Consider the following 24,674-nt stretch of genomic DNA (forward strand, 5'->3'; position numbering starts at 1 on the left):
GCAGGGAAAGTGTGACAGTCAGCTCTGTACTGGAGGAAGAGCTTTAAATAAATGTGATATACAGTCTTTTTTCTTCATACATTAACTCTACAGTTTCTCTATAAAACTGTAATTACATATTCTCTAAGTTATTATAAAAACTAGAAATAAAAAAACATAGATTGATGTTCTTTTTCAGTGAGGAATTTTGGCAAAGCAGCAAGCAGGTACCTCAGCAGATCTTTTGTATCCATCAGTGATCTGCAGAAAGGAAAACTTTTGCTTCAAATATTTTAATTATATTTGCTTATATATATATGTACATATATATATATATATACAGAAAGATGACTTTTCTTTTTCTGTATTATGGTTTAAAGAGACCTATAAAATCAGGTGGTTTTGCTCTATCATCCCAATGTATTTTATTCATTCATATCTAAGATAGTTGGAATTTTCTGTGCAACTGAAAAAAAAATTGCCTTTTCCTAGTGGCCTAAGCAACAATAAATTATGGTTAGAAGCAATACTGCCAAGGGAGGAGAGAAATGAAAGATTGAGTATTAAATCTGATCCACACGTCCAAGTCAGTGTTGCTACCTCATGCAGCAAATACTATTTTATTGGCACCACCCGCCCCCTTCTATGATCTGCCATATTGAACCACACACCATCTGACAAGCGTAACTGAGTCACATTTAGCGTACTTGGTCTCACAGCAGCAAGCAGGACAATTATTGGCTTGGGCCACGTTTGGAGCGCTCAATGACTCCTTTAAGGCGTTGCCTTCACCTTTTTGCACATCTGCTTTCAAGGTGGGAAGCCAGCCCCACAGCAGCACCACCACCAGCTTGGCTCCACTTATCTGTGTGCCCAGCACCTGAGCAGAAGAAACATTTCTTATCTAGCTGTTGCTGTGGGAGCTCCTTGCTGGGCCCCTCAGAGCCATTTTGCTGCTTTATTTTCTCACTGCAGTGCCTGGTGTCCTGCTTGCTCCCAGGAGGACGTTGAGTTTGTGAAGCTCCTACCAGCAGTACAACAAGCAGGGCTGTTGCACACTTTACTGCTACATCAATGGTATGAGCTGCAGGAGAAGAGCCAGGGAAACTTTGCCTGCACAAAACATAAAATCTCTTCTCAGCAAAATGGAAAAAACAGCTGTTTTTTCCAGCAGCAAAGATGCATTGCATAGATACAGAAGTCCGAATGACTCTACCTTGGGTGCAAAGATGTCTGGACTTTTCTTGCCTAGGCTCTTTTTAGCTCAAAATCACTTCATGACTAAAATGTGCATATATAGACACAGCAAACCCTTCTACCCTAGGAGTGGCATCTAGGTAAAGAGCCTGATTTCTCTTTTCCTCTGGATCTAATTTACCCTTTGTCTTGGAGCTACAACATCTCACAATGAAGAATCTGATTTCTGTTTTTACTCTGGATCTAATTTACTACTCCAAGATTATCTGGAGATAAAAGATCCCTTTCAGTCCAAACCATTCTATGATTCTGTGATACGCAACAAGCAATTTTGCTTCCTTACAAACTACACTTTCCAATGCACTGCTGGAGCTGAAAAAAAATGTGGAGAGTATCTGAAATTCTAGAATGGGAGAACGGAGAGGAAAGGAGCATTTGTTTTTAATCATTTTAAGTAGGAAATCAATAATGTCAGATTATGATAGAAAGGCGAGTATTATGAACTAATAAAACCCAGGCAGTTATTACATGACAGTTACTGAAGGTAATTAATGTGCTGGGTACCTTCTCAGCATATTTTAAATAAATGAGCCTATTAAACTTGTATAAAGAAACTTTTGCAGACTGTAACTGATTAAAGTTTTATTATATTGCCATAAAGACCAGAAATGCCTTAAAATTCATTGGGAAAAAAATTGCTAAGAATGAATAAAAGCTACTAAGATACATCTGGGAAGGTAAAATAGCATTTAGCACTACCCAAAACCAACAGATTCATGCTGCTCTCTTCAGCAGCAGACAGAAACTGTCTGCCATGTGGGTTCTCAGCTGTCTCATACTGCAGGTGAACTTTGCAGCCTTTCCCTTGGCAGAGGAGCTTATTTGGGTGTTTCACAGAAGAGGAGTAGCCAGGCAGAAGCAGTTTGCAGGCATGCAGCATTTCTGAGATCTCTACCTTTATAGTTCAATATCTGAAGTTACCCAACAGATTAAAAAGTACAAAATGGCAAGTACAAGAAAAAGATCATGTGAGCTCAACTTCCTTTGGAAAGCAAACTATAAATGCAGAATGGACTTTTGCCTCCATTGTATACTTCAAAAAGAAAAAAAGAAAACAGTTTAAGCCAAATAGTAATATTTTCAGTGGCACAGAGTTTTTTTGTATAGAAAAGTATTTTCTTCAATAAAGGAAATTTTGAAAGGCCAAGATGCTATTACTCTGTATTAGAAAAAAAAAAAAGTTCAGTAGAAAAACAAGAAATCACTATTATTTTTCGTGCATGCTTCAGATAATTCCACTGACCCCAACAGAGCTGTATCTCTCAACCACGATGTTTTCTTGTGTTGTTAGAAGACCAGACTACAAAGAGATTCACTGGCTCTGCCTTTGACTTCCCACACTGGGTGGCCAGTTGAGGCACCAGCTTGAGACCACGCCTTATGGCATCCAGTGCTTGCCATATTTTCAAGCCCTTTGGTGAGATAGAACCTCTGTACATTTTGATTTGGGATGAGATGGTAATTTTGCCAGTAGCAGATAGACAATTACTGTGTAGACTTAACAGCTGTTTTCAAACATGTTTCCAAATTTGTAACTTGGTTCACATGTCAAGCTGTTATCAGATTGCTGTGCTGAGCATTATCAGTACAGCATGCTTTAAATATCTAGACTGAGACAGCTAGAGAAAATGATCAGCAAATGGCATGAAGCAGATGTACAGTAGCTATAGAAACCACAGCTTACACAAAACAAATAAGCACGGACCATTACCTACAATTTGGTTCACGTTCCTCCAAATGCGTCATAACATCTGTTGTAAGGAATCTTGTAGGGAATGCTGAGAAAATATGTTGAATACAAATACTGCTGAACGAAGAATAAAGCCATTTCCAACTTAATGGTGCTAAGAAGGTATTTAAATGTACTAATAAAGAAACTAATGAGGGATGCTGTTGGTGCCAAAGCAAAACACTAGAGAAAATTAGCTACAGCAACTTGGAGCAACATACATTACATCACGCTAGCACAGGCTATAGGGCTACAGCAAAGCAGTGTTGTAATTGCTTTAAGTATCAATTAAAACAAAACAAAAATACCGCTAAGAAACCTGTACTATTCTAATTACTACATGACATAGGGCTGCCCTCTATGAAGATTCTGGTTTTCCTCCTGTGGACCTGCCTCTCTCTTTAAAAGTAGATTTGAAAAGGGGATTTGCAATGAGGATTAGATTTCAGCCAACAGCGGTGACCTTTGTCTCTCTCTGGCCTCCAAGGGTCCAGCAAGGCCCTGTTACATTTCAAGAAAGAGAAACTGGAAAGAAAATATAAAAAGGAGATATAAAATAAGGCATTTGAAGTAATGAGATATTATGTCTCTAGCCTAAGGAATAAACAAATGTCTTTCTTCTCATTGACCAAATCTGGGGCCTCCTTGCTCTAATCATAGACCCAGCTACCCAATGCTCTGAAGAGCACTCTGATGCCAGGAAGGTGATTTTAGACACTCCGTCAAGATGTTGAGTTTGAAAACTAGCTAAGTGCATGAGTAAACAAAGAGAGAAGTAATTTGGGAGCCAGAACCATGGATGATCGTGAGGCTTTGCCCATATATAGGACCACAGCCCTTTCTCAAGAATAGGCTGGGAGAACAAAGCAGGAATGCTCACTGATCAGCAGTGGCACTAAATACTTGTTCTAAAAATGCTCTAATTACTTGCTGAAAAAGCGTATTGCTCCTGTATTTGGTCAATATGTTTTGTTGACTCTGTGCCCTTAAGTGCATTCAACCCACTGCCAGCATCTCTTCCCAGTTTTAATGAGGATCCTTTGCAGAAGATTAGAGGAAAGCTAGTTGAGATGAGCATCCATACATGTGCTAAATCCTGTCTTCATGTATCAGCCAGCAAAATGAGAAATAAATATCAAGGGCTTAACTAGTTTCATATCAAAATACATCATGCAGACAACTTTACTGTGCTGTCTGTTGCATCTTTTGTACTAAGTCATCTCTTGAAGTCAATCACCAAATCTCAAGTGTTTTTTCAAAGGCCAACTTCAGATTCTAGGCTGTGTCATTTTAGTTTGTAATATTGTCAGCGTTGTGATGAATAACACTAATTTTCCTTGCATTTTCTAGGAGTTCAGTCTAGTAACACCTTGTTAAAATGTCCTATGACAGCACCAGAGGCTTCACTGCACTAAGTGATAGACAAATAAACAGAAAAGTGACATTCCTTGTCCTCAAGTTTTAACAAAGGAAAGGAGAGTAGAAAGGAAGGGCTTCTGAGGATATTTTACAGATAAAAAACTGACATACAAGGACTTTTTGAAGATATCAGAACTTCAAAACACAGAATTTTCAAGAATACTTAAGTGAGTGTTCCTACTTTGCCTATCTCCAGGAAGCCTGTCTTCAGTCTGTCAAGAGCACATCATAATAAAATAATAGATTTATAACTTTTTAGTATTTGTGACTATGATATTTTTCCAAAGGCTGCAACAAAATTTAGGATTTCCCAGATCATATCATAAGTATACAGGGGACAGTGGTAAGTGTAAAGACTGAGTATAATGCTAGTATGCAAGATGCAAATGAAAGAAATGAGCAACTTCAAGGAGACTGATTTTCCCAGGATTATCACCCATAATAGTTGCTACAAACCTGGTTTTTTATTTGCTTTGTCTGTCTATTTTGCAACTGCAGTCCCAAATTCAGCATCTAAAGATTTGATTAGTATGAGGAAAGCTGAGAATGTCAAGTTAGTCAAGAAACCTAGTGTATGTGGTGTTGGCTCTTTTTGTTTGCTTTCCCTAAGGATTATTGAATATATTTCTCAACTAAGCCACTCAATGCCTTTAATGACATTTCCCCCTTACATTATTCATTTTTATTTTCATAATTTATAGGAGGAAAATTTTCCACCAAAGTTTAAATAAAATATATGCTATTCAGTTCTTTTCATTATTCATTGAGCTGTAGCTTGCACTTTCTTTTTCACAAAAACAGTTCATCAAAAATGAAAGTGCTTGAGAAGAAGGGGGGCACTGATATAACAGATACGGCAAGGAACTGCAGAAAAAAATCCCAGAGGTTATTGCATTTTACTACTTGGAAGGTAAGCAAACAAGAATAAATATATAAGCCAGTTGGAATTTGCCACAAAAGGAAAATTCTGATCGGTTACTCTTAAAGAAGACATAGAGTTCCTTCCCTGATAACTTTCATGAGTTCTGTGATGCTTGGTTTTGTTTGTTTGAGAAGCCCTGGAGACAGAGTTAAGAAGATGCTTGAAAATTTTGTCTATAATTTTTTTTTTTTTTTTTTTTTTTTTTAATACCAAAGTGAGCTTCTAGCCTGCAAGGCAAGAGTCAAGAAATAGATATTACCGAACAATTTGCCTGCAGAAACCAGAATGTTTAAAAGAAACCCAGCATGCGATGGTCATGATTACACAAAATGAATTTTACAACACCCTGGCTTCTGGGGATCATCTTACTATATAATACAACAAGCAATCCCAACAAGTGCATAATGCTCCACAAGGTTCTGCTGGCTTTCCCCACTATCTGGACATGCTTGTGGTGTGCTTCTCATCATTTCAGCTACATGTACTTCTACTTGCACAGTACTGGAGGGATTACACCTATCAGGAACCCACTAAATGAAAATTAACTCACAGTGGAAATGGGGTAGAAGAGCATGACTGAAAACATTCCCAGGGCTGTGTCTGCAGAGGTGAAAACAAACAACACTATTCCACGAGAGGATGTTACGTGTGCCCCACTGAGAGAACAGGACACACCAAAATGCACAGGCTTTCTCATCCTTCAAAAATTACTTGGTAATAATTTGGTTAGGTAAATGCTTATATTCATTTATTGTCAGCAGCTGGAAATAATGAGGCATCTGCATGCAGGCTACTGCCAGACTTAAACAGTATTTGAACATCCTCATGGTAAAATAAGCTTTTTTCCTGCATTTAAATGAAGTTTTCTGCATTTCAGTTTGTACCTGTTGCTTTTTGTCTTGTCACCAGGCCCTAGTGAACAGAAAGCCCAGCTCCATCATTTTTACTCTTTCTATCAGGTATTTATACACCTTGCTGGAGTCTTCTTTTATCCCAGCTGCACAGTCCCAGCTGTCTCAGCCCCTTCATATGTCAGATTTTTCAGGTCCTTCATCATCTTCATAGATCTTCAGACGACTCTGTATGTCCGTGTCTCTCTTGTAATGGAGATCCCAGACCCGGACTCAGTACTCCAGATCTCACTGTGCTGAACAGAGAAGAAAAATCACTTCCTTTAATCCACTAGAAATGCTCCTCCTAGGGCAACCCAGGAGGCTGACAGCAATTCTTGCTACAAGTGTGTATTATAGTGAGTGTTACTCACTTATAGTCTACTGGTTGTCCATAGACTTTTCCTGTCAAGCCAGTTGGCCAAATCTTGTATGGAGACACTGGGTTAGTAGTAGCTGTGACTTCACATTTCACCTTGCTGAGCTTAAAGAGAGTCTTCTCAGTTTGTCTCTCCAGCTCATTAAAGACATTCCAAATAGCAGTCTCTAAACTAAAAGGCAGCTTCACAAGACATTGAGCCTATAACTCCTGCTTAGCTTCTCAGTCAGAACTAAAAGCTCAAATACTTCAGTGGATCTGGTGTCAACTTTGTGCTATTGCATGAACAGCCTGACAGGAAAAAGCATATCTATCATGCAAAGCTGCTCATGGGATGTTGGAGATCCAGGCCCAAGGTCCTACTGTACCTCACAGGAAGTGTTTTTAAGCTCTGTTGTAGGCTCCTGATGGGGCTGTTCCAGTTCATGTAACATTAACATGTTACAGGTCTCCTTGATCCCAGAGGAACAAATCAATCATTGTTTGGACTAATTTTTCTACAACCGTATCAGTATACTTGTATCTTCATTTTTCTTCTCAGAAGAGCTGGAAGCATGTCAGATTACACCCTTTGGACAGTCCGACTTTGCAGAGCATTCTTCTGAGGGGCAAATGATTTCTTTTTCCAGCATTTCTGTCCTGTGCCTACACAGAAATAGGAGCAGCACAGAGTGTATATTCACAAGGAGGGTGAGCCTCATAAAATCTTTCTGTACTTGTTCTTTATTCCTTATTTTGGCTCCAAACTTAGCCACTAGATGCAAGTACAATCAAAACAACTAATTTTTAATCACGTAATGAGAAATAGATAAACATTAAAAAGGGAGTAATTTCTCAAGATGTGCAATACAGAAAGGACTTTCATGATTAAAAAAAAATGTTTTCCTCTTTAGAGTGATGTTTTCTTAGGAAAACATTGTCTAGTATGTCAGCTTTGGTAGAAATAGTGCCATTATCACTAACGTGTGCTATTTTTATTCTGTTAGCTACTTAAAATGAGTTTGACAGAGGAAAAATGTGACCATTAGGCAGTCAGAACAACTCTACTTAAAAAAAATTGCTGGTCAAAAAAATCAAATAAAAGGGAGGAAAAATTTAAATCCCATGAAAATAATTCTTTAAAAAAATACAGCCATATAAAAATATGGAAGTGAATATGAATACATATATTAAATTAGTTCCACATAGATCTTTATGCAATTTCCTCTTACGTAGGAAACTGGAGAGATGGCTTATTTATATGTAGGCCACTCTGAAAGTAATGCCTCCTACTTATTTATTTTCATGGGAACTATAACAGAGGATGACAACAACACTACTTGATAGGGTAAATTCTCAGCTAAAACCACTGTTTCTCAACACAGTCACAGTCACTATTAGCTATGCATTCACCAGCAATGAACGAGAGCCTGTATGCCGCACTCCTCAAAATCTGCACCAGTAGAGGTGACCCACTGTTTCTGTTCCCACTGCTGAAACGTACCACCCACCACCACGCTGTGCTCACACCCACTGCTTGGTCTCCATAAGCATTCATCAAGCTTCAATGAATATCAGTGGATGCCATTTTTTCCATGCGGAAGAATTCAATGACACACCTTTGCTTCATCTACTCTTCCGTGTCGGATGCCGTATGGACAGACTGCCCCTCTGCTACAACAAAATAAGAGAATATTGTCCTGAAGGTCTACACTCCACTGCCATACCATCAACATTCACCTCTGACATCATGGGCCAACAGGATACAACTGGAGGCATTACTTTCAAAGTAGCCTTTGTACATAGTGGCAACTATCTCTTAACAATTCAAATCCAAGATACAGTCACATCAATTACCTGGATTTTCTAGGCTCTGCTTCATTGTTCTTTTCTCTGAGGGCCTCAAGGAACACGGGGCTTAATTGATATTTCTTTCAAAATGAACTTTATATTGGTGTTCGTTATCTGCACTTCAATATCTCTAACAATTATTTTGCAGAGAAATCTGCACAAGTTGGTCTGCCAAAACCATTTTAATGATGTAAAGTTGTTTCTCATGCAGCATACTGCACACTTTCATATATTTGACTTTATTGCTGCTCTTAGCATGCGTAATTCTTCACATATTGTTAAAGCAACTAGTAACCCAGCCCAGCTGTAAGAGTGTTGCTGTCCCATTGATTTACGTCAGGGTACAAAGGAAACCACAGACTCTTGTTGCTTCCAGCTCTGCTTTTTAGAACAGAAGTTACCACACTGCAGAATTAGGGCTTGAATTAGGGCAGAATTAGGGTCACTTGCTCCATGTTCAATTACCTTTGTAGGTCCAGCTGGTGACAAGAAAGCAGGTATGATATCCAGGAAACAAACAAACAACAACAAAAAAAGACTAAAAAGAATAGATTTAATGTAACCCCCGTACTTAGCTCAGATTTCTGAGCCTTTTGAAGGAAAATATGTTTTCAGACTATAAATGGTGTAAGAACAAAGCTTCTGTAATCCATTTTTATATTGCTATGAAATGTTATAGTATCTAGTGGTGTTTAAGATATGCTATTACTCAAACGAAAACAGTATTTAAAAAGTACTTGTCTGTGGAAAGAAGGAGAGCTACTTTCTGTGGTACTGACACTTAGTTTATCATCTTGAACTCATCTTGAGTTCACTCTGTTCCACTTCTCACTGACTCATATATTTCCCATTGAAGATTTACGTTTTAAACACATTTACAGGCCAGAAAAGTTAAGCCAGTGTGTTCTGTAACACGTACCTTATGTGTTTTCAGTCCGGTTTCCCAGGGGAATGCAGCCTATGTGATCTTGCTGTCTCAGCCCATCCATCCATCATGTGCTGCCTACAGCCTGGTCTGGCAGAAAGGTAAGATATCAATGACAAATAATTTCCTACAAATGTCACAAAAGACTGAGACAGGGCAGATGAGAAAGGTCTAAATTAATGCCCTTCACAGAGGGAAAGGCTATGGAGTGAGTCTGTTATTGTCAACAACCCATTGGGAATAAATGCATCATACACGTGCAGTGTCAGCATATGTATGGGGAAGGGGCTGCAACTAAGACATGAGTATCACGAACATGAGAAGACAAGTCTCTCTGGCCATTCTTTCGCCACTCTTTGTCTAAAAGAAGAGGTAAAACAGAGGTAACAGGGGAAGCAAGGCTAGGATTGGAGGTGATGTCATGGCAGGGGTAGGCGCAGTGAAGGAATGAGGCACTGAAGAAAGGAAATCCATATGAAGGCTTCTGCACCAGCTCTGCTGGTTCTAAGGCAGTTTGCCTAGAATCATAATGGGAATTAGTCTTATGTTTGCTGTTTTAATACAATATTCTTGAGTATGTCAGGGCAGTGGAGGAAGAACCCAAAGCTATGGAATCTATTAGCATGAATTTTGCTGGAAATGCTCAGCACAAAACAAATAATAGTTTCAAGCCTCTTGAAGGGAAATAGAGCCACATTTGAAAATATATTTTATATGTGCTCTTTATTATACTGTAGTTTTCTAGACACATTTCACTCCCAGGAAAAAAAAAAAAAAAAAGAGAAAAAGAAACAAGAGTAAAATCTGCAGATAGCATATCATTACAGAACCGCAGACTGAAAAGATTCAACATTCCTATTAACAACAGCAAATAAAGAGTGATTGATTATATTAAGCCCAATAACTTGAGTTCTGCTAAAGTATACATTTCATCCATTTATAATCTGAAGTTATCTAAAAATTAGGGATCCATTACCAACCCTGGCAATTTGTTTCCCATTGATTACTAGTAATGAATGTTCTTCATTTCTCATTTGAATTTAACAAGCCTGAGCTTGCAGCCATTCTGTCTTTTTATGCCTGTGTCTGTTAGGATAAAGAACCTTTAGGGCCTTTACTTCCTCTCCTCAAAGTACACTGTAATCACGTCTCTTCCACGTTTTAATAAATTAAGCAGACTGAGCCTGTAACTAAAACTCTCTTCCTCTTAAATCATTTCATGGCCCTCTTCTGACCAGTCTCCAACTTCTCAACACATTGCAAACAAAGCGTAAGCAGCAAAGATGGGACTCATCTCACCAGACTGCAAACCTGTGAAAGGATCCCTTTGCAATCACTTCCTGCTGGAAGACAGTTCCTCTTGTCTCAGCTCACATATCTATTTCCAGATGAGACAAATCTTTTCTAAACTACTGCTGTGGAATCTCGGTCTGTTATCCTAATGGCTATGCTCACCAACACCGTGTACCGAAATAAAATTGCATCCAACTAGGTCTACTATTTTCTTGCTTGCATAGCCAAAGTGTGCCTTAATCCTTCCTGCTTCAGCACAACTTCAGAATGTCGTGTTGAATCATCTGCTCACTTTAACCCCTAAATCCTATTCAGAACTCTTATGTTCTTTACTTAGGTCAAGTTATTGAGTTGATTATAGCCATCCAGAAGACTCAAGCATATTGCGGTACTGAACATGGTAACAGGTATAAATGCCATGGAAAGAAAATGAACAACAAAGTTTGAATCCAAAAGTAGCTAGATTGTTTTATTCCAAACACAAGGCAATATGGTCCCTCTGACCACACAGTTTCATCCTTTCATTTCCATCACAGCCACCAGCTACTTCATTCCTTTGATAAAGACCGAGAGAGTTGATTTTTTCCTGTCAATATCTCTGTCCAGCTTTGGAGCAAAGAATTAATACTTCACATTGGCTCTGCATACTGACATTCTTGAACAGCTTCTGCAGCTGTTGTTGGAGCTGCCAAGACAAGACTGAACAAGCAGAGGCACCAGGAGTAGAATTTATCTATGTGCTATGCTACACCTGTAGCTCATATACTCAGATATTTATGTTCTTGCAATAGCACCTCACATTTATGGGAGAGGGTTGGCTTACAACCATTAGGGAAGAAAAAAAAAAAAAAAAAAAAACAGCAAAAAGACTCCTCCACTTATTATAACACTTTTCCTATTAAAATATATTCCCTGTTATATCCCAGGACTCTGCTCAAACCAAGATCTTGATTCTTTAGTCTAGTGTGCTTACTCTTAAACTATCAGCCTGTGTATATATACATTAATCTGTGACAAAACTCTTCACGTGACTTAGATACAACTATTGAGGAATCCCAAAGGCTACGTTTCTTAAGTTAAGTAGAAACATTTATCTGAAGTTACCTGCTTTTCTTCATGGTAGTTAAGAGAAGGCTATAAAACCAAGGCATTAAGACAATATTTAAAAGTGTAGGTTATGCATATCACAGTGTAGGTGTATGTTTCTTTATCCTATCAGTCCAGTTGGCCCCAAAACCTTAGCTCTATTTTACCTCTAACTTGCACCAGACAAATGGTTATATTACACATAGTTTGCACAGGCAGGCACCCACTTACATTGCAGGGCATCAATAAAAATTCTTTCTTTGACCTAAAATTACATAACAGATACAGTCTTCTACAGACAAAACCCCAGTGAGAGTGAAAATACAAAAGGTCTAGAAAGGTGAAAGTCTGCTTTTACTGACATTTGAAAAAGATTCAAATTCAGCAGGCCTGAAGCCAAGCAGGATTATGAAGTTTTGGGGTGTTTTTCTTCAAGCATAACAGAAACTCAGCCTTTTCAATATGAAACTATAAAAACTTGACCAAACAGTACATAGGGCGTCAAATAGTGTGCATGGGGTCAAGCAGGCAAACCTTGCTTATTTTCTTCCAGTTGTTTCAGTGAGTAAATAAAAGATTCCAAGTTATTTTGAATTGCTCTGGAAGCACCTGCATTTCTACACAAGAATAAGAGTATTTAATTTGACCCCAGATTAACAGCCAAACTAATTCTTAAGATTGTTAACTCTTTAAAATACGTATATTTATAATGGAACTGTAGCTTCACTGAATCCTATAGAGTGCTCTCTTCTTGTCTGCACAATTTTTCTATTTAATACAGAGTGCTGTTAAAAGGCTTCCCTTCCCACTCCTTCAGATACCATTTGGTGCCTGAGCAACACAAGTGCCAAATCACTTCAACAAGACATTACCTTGCTTACTAATTCTCCTCCAGGCGCTCATCTTCCCACCATCTCCGTATCATACCATACTCCAGTGCTCCAGACACATTTAGGCCTTAGAATCAACAGCACTGAAGCACTGCTTCTACAACATTATAGGTGCACAGAAGCCCAGAACCAGTGTGCAAAATCTGTGGCTGATTAGCCCAGTCCAATCAGCACTAATAGGAACAAGAAGGCCCTGGTCAGGTTCTGATGAAAAACACATGGTTGCAGTGAAAAGGCATGGTTCCTACTCCTTGTCATCTTCACACTTGACACCTGTGGTATTGGAGGCATCTCTATGGGGCACAGCTAACTAGGACCTCATCAGTGCTTTCAATGGTCGGGCTCTGTGGCAAGCTTTCCCTGTTCTTTTTGTTTGTTCTGTGTTATTTTGTTGTTTGTTTTTTAAACAAAAGTCCCCAAACTGAATTTTTATCTTTACAGTCAGCATACTCCACCAGGTGCTAATACCATTAATAATAACTATGTATGTGGACATGCCTCAGCATCTTTTGTGCATCAGTGTCTCCCAGTGTGCTATTTTTCCTAGCAAACATTAGTGAATGCCAAGAGAAGAGTATAACAAGAGAAACCTGGAGCAGTATTTCTCCAGAATACCTTCCTAGGCACAACAATTTGTGGTTTGTGAATTTCCCTGTACCAGATATTCTCAAGTGGTGTGTTTGCAAGTAGAAGTCCTTGCTGGATTTTTCTGCCGCAAACTTTTCTGATGGCTTTTTAGACCCCATTCAGCCTTGCAGTACATCCTATGCAAACTTTTGGTGCATCACTTTTGTACAGAATTCATTTCCACATGTATTGTGACCAGGACTTCCTTTTGATTTTGTTTGAATTCCTGCAATTTCTCTTCTTCTCCTGGTGCTCCTAGTTCTTGTTCTGGAAGAGACTGCAGCTTATAATAACCACAGCTTATAGCCTTTTCCACACACTTCTTGCCCTACAGAAAGTGCACAGCTTGAGTAAGGAGAGAGATAGTTCTGCATGAACAGGCATGTTCGAGAAGGGCAATCCAATAGACAGAAGAAGGTTCAGCATTTTAGGTGAAGATTAGAAATGTGCAGTTTACTCCAGCACAATTGCAAGACCACACAAAGCCTCATGCTGAATGTGGCACCACTATGCATGGGACAGAATATAGATGTACATGGACACCCATGTGAATGCACATAGTAGGATTTAAATGCTAAAAATCTCCCTTCCCATCTTGTAGAGAAAGCCAGTTTTGCAGTCCTTTTGGTTGTTTTCTTCTTCCAAGAATAAAGAACAAGGCCTCAGAAGTTAGATTTGACAAGCAAGAACCTTTATAACCTGCCTATATAGCTCAGAGGATCAATCAGCTGAAAATTCAGACAGTAACTGGCATAATATCTAGAACATTGGTGTGAGCATTTGCACGTGCAGGTTCTTGACATGCATCTTCAAAGGAGGCAGAGTGCAAGGAAGTGTGTAATTTTAACAAGGAAACCTTGCATACATGGGAAAGGAAGATTGTGTATTTCAGAGGACTGTCATTTGCACACAGCGCCAAATTGGAAGTGTTTAATGTTCTCACACGCAGCCATATAAAAAGCTAAACAAGCCAAATACTCCAAGAGACACAGCACTTCCCTTATTAAAAAAAAAAAAAAAAGTTTAATTATAAATGGATTGTAAAATGTAATTTTTGTCATAGCATGGTGGCTGAGCAATAAAAGGTGATAAAGTTTCATTGTAACATCTCATAATTGCATCTCAAATGCTCTAAGTGCAAAACTTGTACAACAGATGAGTTAAAACGCAACTTTTGCTTCCAATTTGGCTTTTGTTGGTTTAAGCCTCCCCCGCAGCAACCCTTAAATCTATATTTTCTGGTTTAATTAACAAAAGAAATAATATAGCACCTTCTACATCTCAGCATGGAAATGAGTTTTGCAAACTGCTGTTATTAGTAGTTTTGCTAAGTTTGTATCACATCTCGTGAGTAAAAATAGCATACTGGGCTCTGCAAACTGCCAGAATAGAAAATAGGCACTTGCTATCACTTAATCTTCTCCAAGCAAAATGGATTAAAGCCTTGTCTAAAGGATGTCAGCATATGCTGAGCACACCACGGTTTCTCAGAATCAAGTCCCTACATTTTGGCCAATTGATGGATATTTTAATCAAGGAGATTTACATTGGAGAGCAGCTGAGTATAAAACACTCTCATTTGTGCAGTAAACAGACCCCCAGGAGGGTGCATGTATTTAAAAATTAGTGCAATAAGCAGATCCTGCAAGCAGCAAGCAAATGAAAAGTCTTAAGATCTGCAGCATCAATGTTGCTATGAGGTGAGCTAATGTTCTGTTGTCTGCTCATCTCCTACATTGTCTCATACTTTCCCAGTCTGAACTATGCATCTAGTCCAGCAGTAAGACATCTCATCCTACACATCTTAAATGACATGCTAACCATCTAACAGCAGGCTACATGTCAACCTCTTCCTTGGACAATGACCTCAAGTTTCCCAGTAGACTTCCCAAATGAAGGAAGACAGCTGGAGGGCAAATGGCAAAACTGAAGTGTATCTCACTGTGAGATACAGCAAGTTTCTACCTAGAATGATCATCCAGTGGTCACAAGCACCCTACTTTTTCCTGCATAGGAGAGTGAATGTAGTATTCAGTTTTCCTGATGCAACGGGAACGGTCCAAGGTTCCATAGCTTTCAGCTAGTGGGGGTTATAGCACTTGAGAAGCATAGTGTGGAAAATAGAAAAGACATAAAAGAAAACTAAGAGCCAGTAGTTTATATAAGCAATTGCTGAAGTCACAGAGATGCTCTTTGTATGCATTTCTAATGCATTCATTACTATAATAGCATGAAAACAATTTCTTTTCTTCTTTTGTTTTTACTGTTATAGTTATAATTTATTTTTAAATGGAGCTATATCAGCCTATTTCATATAAGATATTATCTCTGCTTACAAATGTTACCTATTTGGGCAAGTAAAGTTTGTAATTTAGAAAAGTTTGATCTTCAGGGGATCATAGTTCCATCCACAACATTGCTACATACAGACAACACAACAGACATTTTCTACAAAGAGAAACTTACCCTGTGGCAGATCAACACAAAGTGAGTTCACTGAAATCCCTGAGTAAACACTGCTTCAGGTTTCCACCACCTTGAACATTTGGAACCAGTAACCACGCACCCATATCGCATCTTTCCTACACAAAGAAGCTTGTGCAGGAAAGGGGTTTTCCATTCAAGATGGGGTACATGCCCAGTGAAAAGGGAATATACTTTACCTGAACAATATGCCTGGACTAGGGGAAGGATTCCAGTTCAGTCAGGCACACCTTTCCCACTGCTACCTAAGTAAATCAAGACTAGATTAAAATACCATAAAGCAGCTCTATACTGATCATTAAAATACACTCAGAGAGACAAAGTAGTAGGACATTTTGAGTGTGATTGATTCCTTATGAGTCTCTCCTCTGTTCATTCTACTCAATATTTTCATTAATATCCTAGGAGTCATTAATAACTTCAGACTGTAGAGCTGAAACAGCTATAGGGGTGGCAAAATTTGTGAAAGATCAGACCAGACTTTGAAACCATTTGGCAATGTAGTTGTCCAAAATCAACAAGATGAATTCATCCCATCTTGGCCTCAAATGTAATGTGAAGGCATTATTCCTGGCGAGCTATTACAGAACAAATCAATGGGCATAAGAGTCAGCTAGACAGCTGTGTGCCAGTGAGAGAGTTTATAGGGGTTACAAAACTGACATGGATGCAGCAATCTAGCAGAAAGAAGACAACTTTAATTTTGGGAACAGAAATGGAGCATGTAATAAGATGGAGGTGTTTCTTCCGTTATACAGAATGCTGGCAAAGTATTACTTGGAGAACCATGTCCAGGATTCTAAGCCAGAAAAGAATACAAGGAAATCTGAGCAATAAGTAGTTTGGAAAAGGAGACCTATAGAAAAAAAGAATATAGAGATCAGAAAGGATTAGGGTTGTTCAGTATAGAAAATGAAAAGACTGTGAAAGGAACTGAAATATTCTGTGATCATAAAAGTTGTAACAAATTGTTCTTTCCACCTTTGCAATACTTAGGGCTTCTTAGTGATGAGAGTAGTGAGAAGGCAGTATAGTCACCCCAGGAGATTATGAAATCTCTATCATTTTAGAAGGATCAGGTTATGTTGATATTAGTAACAGCAATATTAGAACAGAGGCCTGGGCACTCTGACATCTCCCCGATGACTGCCCCAGTGATTCTGGGTCCGTTAGCATTCCCCAGAGAACTCCCAAGCAAGATCTGGCATTTCAGGAACACTCTGGCCAAGGAACACTCAACAGACAGGTTCAGTGGGAGCATCCTCTGTGGCAAGGCAGGCAAGATTCAAAGTGTGTTTATGTAGACCATTTGTCCCAGGCCCAGAGAACTGGGCAAGGAGTAATAGTTTCAGACCAAAAGGGGAGATTTAAACTGGGTATAAGGAAGAAGTTGTTTACATTAAGAGTAGTGAAGCACTGGAATGGGTTGCCCAGAAGTAGTGGATGCCCTCCCCCTGGAGATACTCAAGGCCAGGCTGGATGGGGCACTGAGCAACCTGACCTAGTTGTAGTGTCCCTGTTCATTGGAGGGGAAGTTGGACTAGGTGACCTTGAAACATCTTTTCCAACTCAGATGATTCTATGATTCTATGAACTGCCGCAGGCACATTTAACTTATTAGTGCTGTAGTCCACAAGTAGAAGTCTGTGCAAAGATAACACCAGACCCTTAGGAAATGCTGCAAGACCTTACCTAACCCTGTATGCCTGAAGTTCTGAGTTACATCTTGTAATGACCTTTGTTGGGACATGGAGAAAAATTTCAGCTACAGTACAATCCTAATTAAATCTATTCTCCAGGATCTGTATAAAGAGTCAGTGAGACAGACTGTCAAACAAACACATATAAAAAAGGGGAAAAAAAAACTTTTCATCCCTTCCCTGCGTGGTTTGTCTTGTAGATAACTCAGTAGAAATAGAAAAAGTAGCCTAATATAAATCAAGCCCAACATCTCAGCTGGAGATAAACAACTTTCATCAGCTCGAAGATGCAGAACTCAATTTATAGTTATATGGCATCGCAGGAATAGGCATTAACAAACATTGCAAATATATTGCCCTTCCATCACTCAGGAACTCAGAGGGGGCCAGAAGCTCCATGCTGCAGCTGCCTCACACCAGCTGTGGGCCTAACATCATCACACTTTGCAGACACAGAAAATGTCTATAACACAGTCATTGTGCTGCGATGGATGGCAGCTAAGCTTCAGTAGCAAGGAGCTCAGTGTGGGCTGCAGCTCCTCCCAAAATTGTTGTTTGTATAGCCTGCGTAAGCGCGGTGCTGTGCAGGCTGGACCCCTGATGTTGAGCAAGGTGGTTAACTTCATCCTCACTCAGATAGGTCTCTGGTCTGGCTGTGGGGTGGACCTGGCTGAAGGTGGCTAACCACGTAGCTGGAAAAGAGTTTCTCTGATTCTTACAAGGCTATTGTTGATGAAGGTTCAGCATCAAGAGACTCCTTTCATATACACATTGAAAAATATTTTACTACTCAGTCAACACACCTCACCAGCACCACCCTTTTCACACACAGCTAAGTTCTTCACCTCTTTCTGCACATCCTCGGGAAGAAGAAGAAAGAATGAGATGTAGACCTTCAGTTGTCAGGAAGGTGTTCCTGTGTTAGCCAGAAAGAGGAGGACAGGGTCATTAACCCTCCATAATAATGGGCAGAAAAATCTTCAGCATGCTGTGAGAAAAGCAGCAAAGAGTTTGGCAGAAAAGGCACAATGAAGGGAGAAATCTTGTAAAAAGTGAATATTTTTCTACTTTGTGACTTCCCTCCCCTGCCCCCTGCCATTGTTAGGTTCAGTTCAGGCATGTTCTACTAAGATAACTACTTTGAATGATTGGAAAAAAAAAAAAAAAAAAAAAAAGAATGGGTGAAGACACTAGCTTTAGCAGGAATAAAAAGTCAGGTGAAGAATATTCCCCCAAATTCATAGAATCATATCATAGAATGGCCTGGGTTGAAAAGGACCACAATGATCATCGAGTTTCAACCCCCCTGCTATGTGCAGTCACCAACCACCAGACCAGGCTGCCCAGAGCCACATCCAGCCTGGCCTTGAATGCCTCCAGGGATGGGGCATCCACAACCTCCTTGGGCAACCTGTTCCAACGTGTCACAACCCTCTGTGTGAAAAACTTCCTCCTAATATCTAACCTAAACCTCCCCTGTCTCAGTTTAAAACCATTCTCCCTTGTCCTATCATAATCCCTGGAATCTAGAAGGAGAGCAATACAGGTGGATTCAGTAAAATGCATTTTCTGAATACAGGATGGAGTTTAAAAATAAAGAGGAGAGAATTTGAGGTACCCGTGGCAAGGATGCTTTAAAATAAATCCAGATATTCAAACCAGCTTCTGAGGAGGAATATGACTTTGAGGAGGAATATGACTTTGAAGAATGCTCAAAGGACCTTGCCCATTGCCAAGCCTCAGTCTATTTCCTTATTCTCTCACACCATTTGGACTCAGTCACTTGGCAGAGCAGAGATGGTGGGTATGTCATTTTTTCCTACTCTTCCTGGGTGATCTGCTGCATGGCTTGAAATCGGTGCTTTTTTAGTTAGTATGGGAATAAACTGACCTCCTCAACCCTGTAATATAGGAGGAACATGCAGTAAGCCACAGGACGGTGTCACCTCTGAGTCATCAAATCCAGACTGCTGCTATCTCCAGCAATCACACCACATAAACCCATTCATAAATCTGTCTTGTTCCACCCTTAAAATGCTATGGATGTTTGCCCAATTTCTAAGCAAGGTTAGTTATCTCCAGAAGGTTGCAAAATTTCTCCAAAAATCCCATCTTAGCTTTCACCCATTTGGTTTCTAGGCATGGAGGCCCTTGATCCGAGCTGTTCACACTGCACAGCACTAACCTCAGCTCCACTACACTGTCACAGCATTTCTAATCTTGTCCAAACTCTGATCTGCCAGACTAAGCAAGACAACCTCTTTCCAATCAGCCCAAAGATGACAGAAAGCCTCTGATCCTCTGAGCAACCCTCCACTCTACCCACAGCTGCAGGAGTTCACCACTTCTGTTGCTTCTTTTCCAAATGGGCTGACCAGAGTTGCCATCAGATTCCCACAGAGGCTGTAATGGCTGCTTGTACAATGGGGTTAACACTTCTATCTGCAGAAGGAATATCTAATCTGGAAGGTTTTAGCTCTTTTTTTCGCCCTCACAGCACCTGATGGAATGTAATTGACCATCACACACATTTCTTCTTCTCCCCTTTTCTAAGATTACTCTCTAGCTTGTAACAGCAAATACTATCAGTCCCTATTAGACTTCCTCCCACTTCTGTAATTCCAAACTAGAGGCTTGGCCAAGTTCTCTAATTTGATGTTTTCATCTGCAGTGATGGTACTTCTAGGTTTTTCATTAACAGCAGCTTTACCACACAATTTCATCTATCTGATGAATTCATTGACAAAAACATTACAAGCTCAGACTTAGTCATATGTGATATATTTTTAAATCCAAGATAGAATATTGCATTTTCATGTTTAAGAGCAGATATCCTGGACTGCTACAGTACAATCCATCTTACCTTAAACTGTCTTATTCTATTTTTCCCTTGCCCATATAGCTGATTATTTTAATAAATACCTTGCTTTCTGATACATGCAGAGCTCGTGTGTGACAGCAGCATGTAAACCTTCACTCTGAAAAAACAGACAAGTTCAGTAACTTCCCAAACCTTTCTACTCTACATCGACTGGGGGATATTTTTAGCCTGTATATTGAGCTGTTCAGTAGCAACAGAGTTACTGTTTTATTGGGGTTGTATTTATAAATGTAGAACCAAGCATAGCCTTTGTCATAGGCAAGCTGCTATCTGAATAAAAAATGAGTTAGAGCTTGCTTACAGTCTGAGCTGTGCCTTTACGCCTGAGGTTAGGCACCTAGACCCATATTTAGATCCCTAAATAAATGTGGCCTGAAGCACTGTATAACTTCATCTGCCGTCGATTTCACTGCAAGTCCAAGTTATTAGGTTTCCTGTCCTTTCCCTTGGCAGAAGATTTCATTTTGATGAGAGCTGAAGATTGCCAGGGCTGTCATGCTCTGGGGCTCCTTACAAAACATTCTGTCGCTCTTTACCTTTCATTCCCATCTGGAGACAAGGTAAGTAAGAGAGAGGTAGCATGCCATCGTGCCATGACAATGGGCAGCTCCTAGCTGGTTTGGGGACAAATTACTTATGGCCACAGAGCAGAGAAAGGCTGGAGACAGTATGTGACCCTCAGAATTAAACCTCTGCTGGCAGACACCAAACTGGTGCAGTATGAGAAGCAACAAAGCAACCTGTCCTAACTGTAGGTGTTCCTTTTCATTGCAGGGCAGTTGGACCAGATGACCTTCAGTGTCCCTTCCAATTTAAGTGATTTTATGATTCTATGATTTAGAGTGCTTGCTCACAGCTCTCCATTCTTTATTGTCATAGAGGATTGTTTGATTTCTCTGGTTAGTGTTTAACAGTTGCAATGTGGTAGGTCTTGAGGGCTGCATGTTATAGACCACTTTCTTGCCACGTCTCCAAAAAAGCTCCAGATCAATCCTTTTCTGAGCAGGACTGCCAAACATGAAGAATTTGTCCTTTAAGGTTAACTTCCAGCCTTGAGAAGCTTGCCTTCTGAGCTAACGAGTGAGCTCTGAGCTAATGAGTGAGTGAAACTGCTCTGACGAGTCTCTTGTGCTAATTTACTCCTTCTCTCTTGAGCAGCATTTTGACATTGAGCTCAGCCAGAGCCGGGTGGGCGTTGGGAAAGCAACACATTCCTTCTGCTCCTAGTTACAAGGTGCCCCAAATCTGCTGCTCAAAAATATCATTGTGAGGTGCTTTGGGCTTCACTCCAAAGGGGAAGAAGTGAAGCGTAGGAGTATGTAGAAAGTAAAAGTGGCAGCAGAAATCACCGGGTGGCATTTGGCAGCAAGCTAAATGTCAACTATTGTGTGCATCACTAAAGGAGTGTCCAGAGCCCAGGGAGTCAGAAGAAAAAGCAGTGTAAGCAGCAGGAAAGCAAAGAGTCTGTAAGAGATGCAGTGAAATCCTGGAAGATTGATGCTCTTCATTACAAAGAACCAACTGCCTCTCAATGACAAGTCCCCAAGCCCACTTTTAGCCTCGGCTGTCCTTGTGAGATGAAGCTGCCCTCCCTGCACTGCCAGCCAGAAAGCCAGCAGGAATTTCCCTAAAATGCACTGGAATAGAATCAGTCAATTGGTTTCCGAGATACTGCAAACAACGCATCTGATGCAAAGTGGTGACAGCCCATGCAAGCAGCGAGGGCTGCCCTCAGCCACTCATTAATTCAGCGGAGTCGCGAGAACTGGAAAAGCCTGAAGACCCACGGGAGACGTGCATGAGCCATATGGAGGCCAGAAGGAGACAAGAGGCGAGAAAGCCTGACGTGCCATTTTGCATTATGGTTGTCCTGCACAAGCTGTGCTGAGCACATCATATTTCAGTCACAGCATTAAAAAAGAACAAAGGTGAGAAGAGTTAGGGGAAGGCTGTATTTCTCAGCAAAAAGAGAAAAGAAAAAAGAAAGTCACAAGAATCAGAGGCTGGCAAAAATCCCCTCTGCAGTGTGATCGGAGGGGTTTTTCAGTATCTAAGGTGTCCAAAATTGTGACGATGTATCATCAGCCACAGCCAGCGTTCTTAGGCCCCTCAGAGCCGATCTCACCCCTGTGAGCTGCTTTCAGCAGTGGAGCCTTGGAAGGAACAGCACACCCTGCACAGAAGGACTATTAGCTTCCTACTGTTCTTACAGATATATCCTTCTTCAATTACAAAATAAATAGCATTATGAATATTTTAACTAAATCTAGCTTTAGAAAAGAGGAGAATACATACACAGGCATACGTATATAACATTCACATTGCTTTGAGGTTTTCAGTCTTGTATATTGGGCTATGTTATAGCTGGCTATATACTGACTAAAACTCAGTATATTGAACAGAATTAATTTCATCTCCATGTCAAAGTATAAGCCTGAAAACTTAGTTACAGAAGCGCCATGGGCTTTTATGAGCAGCAAAAAATAAATTAAAAAAGTGACATGCTGGAAAGCTCAAAATTTCTCCAGCAAAAGTGTAATGTAGACACACCAGTAAGGACTTTCTCAGTTTGCCCAAGTTGTGTACTAAATCTTGTTATGCATTATTCAGACTGAATTTGTGTTTATGTAGCAAGCAACATGAACACCAAGAGTGTTAGAAAGAAGGTTAGAAAATTAACCCTCTTGCTTCCAAATCAGAGCAGATGCACCACTACTGTGTCTAAGAAATGAATTGCATGCATCTCATACCTTGTTGTTTCTCTTCCCTCTTTCCCACTGCCCATGAGGGAAGGACAATAAGTTAGCTTGTGCTCTTGTGAAGCACTAGCACAAGAGACATTGATCTCAATTACTGCAATGCAAATAGACACACTGGTATGTTCTTCACTGGCTTGTCCATTTGATGCTTTGCATAAAAGTGCATAAAACAAAGACGTGTCACTTATGTATGTTACAGTTCACAGGTCCATGAAAATCACACAGGCTACTGGGCAGGGCTTGAGGATTCACCGTTGTAGGAGGTGAGCAGGGAGGAAGGATCCAACACAGAACTAATACTCAGCAAAGAGTGTGAAAACATACAGCCAAATGTCACCTTCCAGTAGAGGTGAGAACATCAGAGCAATAAAAGCTTATCACAAATATTGATGTAGTATTTCAGCAGTACCAGGGATTCCATGATGAGCAAAGTGTACCAAACTTCCATCAGCTTTTGAGAAGGGGTTTGCCAAACAGTATAAACCAGAGCAGCACAAACTTTAGAGAAAGGATACAGCACCTCTCTCTGAGGTGTTAGTTAACACATTGGGTAGGATAAGCCTTTGTATTGCAATTTGATGTGTGTATTAGAAACACACGTAATTTACCACAACAGTGCCTTGTCCCGTGTCCACCAGAAAGTCAGGCTTTGAATCCAGAACACCAAAACAGGAACATCAGCCTCAGGAAGAGGTGTGCTTGCAATCATTTTTGTTCAACGTTTTCCATGTGAAGGTGTGATGCAGATTCATATAAGAGAAGAGAAACAGAGAAAATAAATATGTCTGAACTATTCTGGAGATTGACCTCGTCTTCACTCTCTCTCTCTAGGTAAATTTAATTCTTTCTTCCAAGTAAGGCATTATTTTCTGATAATAACCAAATAACTTAGCCTAAATAACCTAATAATAGTCTAAATATTAGTCTTTTTTTTTTTTTTTTTGAAGAAGAAGAAGAAGTTTTCTTCAGAACAATCAGAAACGTCAAACCCAGAAATTCATTGGCATGTTAAAGGGATCCCAGTCCAAGAAGCAGATGCTATTGAAAGATATGGGTATCCTGGAACTAAGTTTTCCTTATGGTTTATGGCACAGCATAGCAGGCACCTCACAAGATAAGCTGAAAAGACATAAAGATTTTTTTATGGAAGTTTCAATGGAAAGTTTTAAAGTTGCATGTAGCTCACCCATAAGCCTGGGGTTTTTAGTCAGTTTTTATATATGAGCAGAATTTAGTTCAAGCAAATTTAATGCCTGGTTTTTGCCTGTTTCAGCTATGGAGTGTCAGCAAATACCTTGCTTTGAATCTACCATCCAGGATCTGTAAGTGTGAAAAACTGCTGTGCTGCCGTCCTAAGATAATGTGCTACAAACTGAACATCTTTATGCTACTGCCATATCTGGTTACTTACCAATAGCAAAATCACCTGAGCAGAGGCAACTGTGCTTAGTAGTACATTTATGTCCTCCTGTACAATTTCAATAACAGTACAACCAGTTTTTCGTTACCTCCTTACAATTGGAAAGGGATGCTTACTAGTTTGGCAAATGTATTCTAGAGACTTCGAAGAACTCACTACTACTAGAACAGGCTGCCCAGGGAGGTGGTAGTTCAGGCAGTGGCT

General features: G+C 39.9%; 1 protein-coding gene and 1 long non-coding RNA gene across 3 annotated transcripts in view; one reads left to right on the forward strand and one right to left on the reverse strand.

Annotated features, from left to right (window-relative positions):
- BCKDHB (branched chain keto acid dehydrogenase E1 subunit beta) overlaps positions 1-24,674 on the forward strand; it is a 1,150,961-nt gene that overhangs the window by 923,182 nt on the left and 203,105 nt on the right. The window lies entirely within an intron of this gene.
- LOC125688658 (uncharacterized) lies at positions 5,486-12,851 on the reverse strand. 2 transcript variants are annotated; one of them, XR_007374821.1, is made up of 5 exons: positions 12,582-12,846; positions 9,325-9,420; positions 8,174-8,228; positions 6,571-7,220; positions 5,486-6,453 (listed from the first exon to the last, which is right to left on the reverse strand). It is a non-coding gene; the product is annotated as an uncharacterized LOC125688658 (long non-coding RNA). The 2 variants fall into 2 exon arrangements; XR_007374820.1 differs by having other exon boundaries at positions 5,486-7,220; positions 12,582-12,851.

The sequence above is a fragment of the Lagopus muta genome, chromosome 2 (genome assembly GCF_023343835.1).
Source record: "Lagopus muta isolate bLagMut1 chromosome 2, bLagMut1 primary, whole genome shotgun sequence".
NCBI lineage: Eukaryota > Metazoa > Chordata > Aves > Galliformes > Phasianidae > Lagopus > Lagopus muta.